Here is a 5,261-nt window from a genome sequence, read left to right as displayed (position 1 = left end):
TTCCTAAAACAATGTCTTAAATTAAAAAGGTTTGTTTGGATGTCAGTTACACCATTGATGATTCACCCTGCTACAAATTTGAACTTTCCGCTAATGAAAACCTATAAAGGAATGTATATTACTGTAGCATTTGTAGAATAGAAGTGTTATTTCCATAATCTCTCTTCAGTCAAACTTATATAACTATTTTTTAATTTTAATAATTATATTTTTTCAGCTTTGCTTTTGACATGTTTGATCCTGACTACTTATCATTAGATTGCAAACTAGTTGTTTCAGATGATGACCCACAGAAAAAGGACGTATTTAAGCAGAATTCTGCATCAATAAAGGCGCACCTAAAAAATACTTTAATTGCATAAAACCATTGCAGTTTTAATACATCTTGTTCATTGTTGTTTTAATGAAATAGAATAGGAATATATTTTCCTAAATAATAATACAATAAACTATAAAATAATTTGAAAAATGGCTAGATGTGTTCATTGGTACAAAATCTTTCTTTGTAAAACACAATAGTATCAAATATGCTTAAAATAAAATAGCATTTCAGCCTTACTTTATAGACATTAATGGCAAAATTAATTTACCTGAAATATATTTTGCTGTAAGCGAAATTTTAACGAGGCTGTGATCTAATTAGGATGATAACTGGTTAGCCCTGTACTACTTTGTATTAAGCATTACATAACGCAGTATATTAAGCATAACATGATTCATTTTGCCTCATTATCATTTAAAGACTGTTTGACAAAACGTTTTGAGCGACTTCAACCACTGTTCAATGTAAAACCCCGATAGATATTTTCTATACATCATAATCATCCATTATGTTTATATTAGGCATTACATTATACATTATGATGTTTATTTCATAATTATTGGATTTAACATAATGACGTGAAAAGTGTAGCACGGGGACATTTGTTTGATTACATAACTTTCAACCGGGGACGTCCCCGCTTTTCTTTTCGATTAAAAATAGTGCCAAATTGATAACAAAAACGATGGAAGTCTAGGTTTCTTAAAGTCATACGGCAAAGCGATTCTTCATTAATTTCTTTGTTCAGTTGTTGTCCAATCGGTGAATACAATTGTCATGTGGATTCCCTGTCCTAAACACGTGATCACGAGTATAGTTATGTCCATTTAAATGCTTAAGAGATGTTGCTTGTTTTCCTTACCGTTGATCCGCTGGTTTTCTAAACTAGACAAAAACTACCTATTATTAAACATATTTTTCTCTAGTTAACAACATTCTTTCATAGTTTCTTATCTTTGTATTTTGTTCATAAGCACATTTTTTTTTATTTCTCTATCAATTCAAATGATCATAGATTGATCTGACAAACGTGTTCGAAGTAAAATGTAAACAGGTATTTTGCTTCAACCTTGCTATTAATTCAATGATTGGTCAGTTGCTCGTGATAAGATCCTCTGAGTGCATTTTGTAAGAATAAGCATATAAGGCAAGCAAAGGTTTGTCAGTTTAGATGATATTTGCACCTATTTTTTACCAGTGTATCGGTCGCTAGTAAGCTATAATTTTTGCCGTAAAGTATGATAAGATATATATTGTTATTTTAACCCTCCTTTAGCCACCATTTTTCTGTTTAAAATCATGAAAGTCTTTCAGAAAGGTCTTGAAACACTTTTTTACAGGATATACAGACTATAGCAATTTTCTGTTTATTGTCAATTTTATTTATAAAACAGGTTCTACTCCATTACCTTTACATGGGTCAAGCTAAAGCACGTGCCTTGAATTTAAATCAGAATAATTTTAGTAGGGGTGAATGTACAAGAACGGAATTTTAAAAATATATGGAGACAGGGGTATACATACACCTATTATCTGCAATATGAAAACCGAATTAAGGAAAATGAACACATTACTTGCAAAGTATTAGTGTTTCGTATTTATGTTAATGTGTATATGATAATTTTTTTATACATAGGCGTAAAAATCAATGTTAATTTTACGTAAAAATAAATGCTTAATAATACATGATTATACAAATAAAAAAGGCAGCCATCTTTGACATTGTGCACATGCATGTTCACTCATCAATGTATGTCTGTTTTATTGAATTAATTTTATTCAACTATTTGTTGCAGTTTATGTATAATTTACCTCCGAAATAGTGAAAGAAAATATCATTTTTTTAATGATTACCATTTCATTTTAGCAATGTCATTTATTTACTCATCATCTTTCGCCTGTTGAATAAGACTTGTATCAAAACAGCACACACATGAACATCTCAAAGAATTTAAATCAATTGTGTGATGTAATTTGATTCTACATTGTAATTCAATATTAATGATAAATAATGCGGATGTCTTCACACTTCGCCAAATTTACAAGTGACTAGTTTTGGCTAAGTGGGAATAAACTAAAATGCAACTCGTTATACTATGGGTTCATTACAGAAAGAAGTTGTTGTGAAGAGTTAAATATATCCTTGTTAATCTTAATATCTGTAAGTTACAACACTAATAATAATAGATAATTAAAGCAAATTATGCATATCATTGCTATTTGTGTGATGTACTTTTTGTGTAAATCTAGACATAAAAGTCAAATCAGACACACCTATCTGTAAATTACGTTTGTTGTTTTTTTTTTCGCTTTTTTCTCGTGTTCATGCTTCATTTTCCTAATAAATGGAAATATATGTTCCAAATATACGTAGTTGTTGTTTATAAAGTGTTTTCAATAACAAATCCATTTTTGTATAGGGTGATTAAAATGATATATATTTTGTGACGTAACCTATTTTCGATAGTATCCTAATTTCGATAGGGTAATGTTTTTAGCAATAAATCAAAAAACCTTTCGTAATTATTTTGAACTATTATCTCAAAATTATCACCAGATGTAAAAAGTGTAATAGAGCCAAAAAGAATAGAATATTTTGCCATTTAAAGAGGTAAGTTTCTATTTTGACTTTTATCTGTTCAAATCGTGCCCTTTTCTCATAATTCCAAAAAAAATCACTCTAAAACCCTATCTACCAAGCCTGAAAACACCATTTGATGTTAAAATGTTATCAACTGTTAGATAGCTCTGTGTTGTGGCTAAAAAATAGATAAGTCTCACTTTGGGCAAATTGCAGCTAAAAAAAATAAAGTATGGAAGCCTGTTACGGGTATTTTATTTTAAATTTTGACATCTTTTATTGTTTTCAGTTTTGTTTCTGTTGATTTATGGGTTTTTTTTGTAAATATTTTCCACTAAAAGGAGAAATTACAAGAATTATTATAGGTCATAGGCCATGGATTTTGATTTCCAAGCAGAAAATGGATCCTGGATTGAAATTTCAGATTTATGAAATTTAACCCCAAAATTAAAAAAATATTATTGTTATGATTAAGTATATTTTATTTGTTGTTAAGATTATAGTTGAAAACAGGGCAAAAAACCCTATACCAAAAAAAAAATTATAAAAACAAATAAAAGAAAGCAAAAACCCACACAAAATAACATTATTTGATGTTTTAATGACAATAACTGTGCACCAAACTTGCTATCGAAAATAGGCAAAGTCATTCAAAACAACCCAGATTATGGCAGATCCAAAGAAAGTTGAAACAGTACTGAAAATCTTGATTTCAAAAACAAATGTCTGAAAATATTTATTAACTGTTGACTAATAATACATAAATTATTGATGTGAGAAAAACATAGATGCCTATATTTAGATTTTAACTTAAGGGGGATGTACAAGCCATATTAGATCTAGTCTGGTGTAAAATAAGAAATACCAAGAATGTGCTTAATATTCTACTAAACTAACCCAAAGTTACTCAAAGTGCTTATGCACTGATTACCTATTGTTAGAGACCAAAATTAGTAAATAATTAAGTGTATTTTGTTTTAATTAGAAGGAAATTAATCATGTTAGAACTGCGCAGCTACAGCATTCACGAGGTGAAAAATGCATAGAAAGTAGTGTTAGTTTGATCCATTGATAATATGTCTACAACCATTTGTTTTGCTTTTTTCTTGTCATTATCAATAATTCTTGAAAATTTTATTTTTCATATGGGTGTCTTCCTGAGGCCATGTGTTTATTTCGTCCGCCATTCCTCTGTTACACAGAGTTCGAATAACATTGATTTTAGAATAAATACGACCATAATAACATCAAGACGAGAAATAACTAAGTAATAAGCATTAAGTTATATTACTTACTACTTTTATTTGTTGCATCGCATCGTCTGATTAATGGGAAAAGGCGATTTTAACCCCACTCCAGCAAATCGGGAAAAACTGTTCTGTTTAAATCTCTAATTTCCTCGATAATATCATTACACTGAGCACGCGGTTGGCATGTGCATATATCTGCTGTGGATAGATGCGTGTATTACTATGATTATATTTAATTTTTCATGAAAGAAGTCTTGATAATTTGTTGTTTTTTTTTAAAACTCAAGAAAAAAGATAAAGTATGTCCTAAACATATGTGTTTACGGCGGGTCTTTTTTCTGTGGCGATAGAAGTTATTTTCAAATGGGGCACTGCAAGGAGGATGCTTAGCATTTTATTTGAAAATGTTTAACAATATACAGTGCATGAAAAACAAATTGTAATTACATGATTTACATCCGAAAAGTTGGTACAAATGTCTATTTTGTTTAGCAGTTAGATAGAATAAATAGACAGGTAGAGGATTTCCTTTAGGCACCTCACATAAATAGCTAGATTGTTCTGCAATGAACCATACATTGTATGGAGTAATGTTTGGACATAAAAACGCATCATGTCTCCTTATGTTGACAACGTTGTGAGCTCTCGCTCATTGAACATACCAAGCTTGATAAAATATATTGATTTGTTTCTTTGAAATTTAGAAGCAAGCACATTGTTTGCAAAGAAAGTTCCATTGCATATGCTATGTCTATCATTGCAAAAAAAAAAAGAGAGAGCCTAAACCCCCACCCCCCGAAAATCCTACGTTTGTTTTTCAAAATAGTGCTAAAGATTAAAAAATTTCGCATTACTAAATATGTGATGGAACATGTACTAACCTTATAAAACCATTTGTTATAAAAATATTTGGTTGCCCTCTCTCCAGATTCCCGAGAAATGGCGCCCCCAACTCAATTTTTTTTACACCTCATTCCACGATTTTTTTTCTTCCGTCAACAAATATGTTTAAATGTTTAGGAATTTTTTCTCACCTATAAATACGGACCCAAAAATTTTTCCTTGAGTTGAGAGGACCACCAAACGTTATTTTAAAGATGGTATAAAA

Source organism: Saccostrea cucullata, unplaced genomic scaffold (genome assembly GCF_032062105.1).
Source record: "Saccostrea cucullata isolate Sc308-1 unplaced genomic scaffold, CSIRO_AGI_Scuc_v1 ctg736, whole genome shotgun sequence".
Taxonomy (NCBI): Eukaryota; Metazoa; Mollusca; class Bivalvia; order Ostreida; family Ostreidae; genus Saccostrea; species Saccostrea cuccullata.
This window is presented reverse-complemented; position numbering follows the sequence as displayed.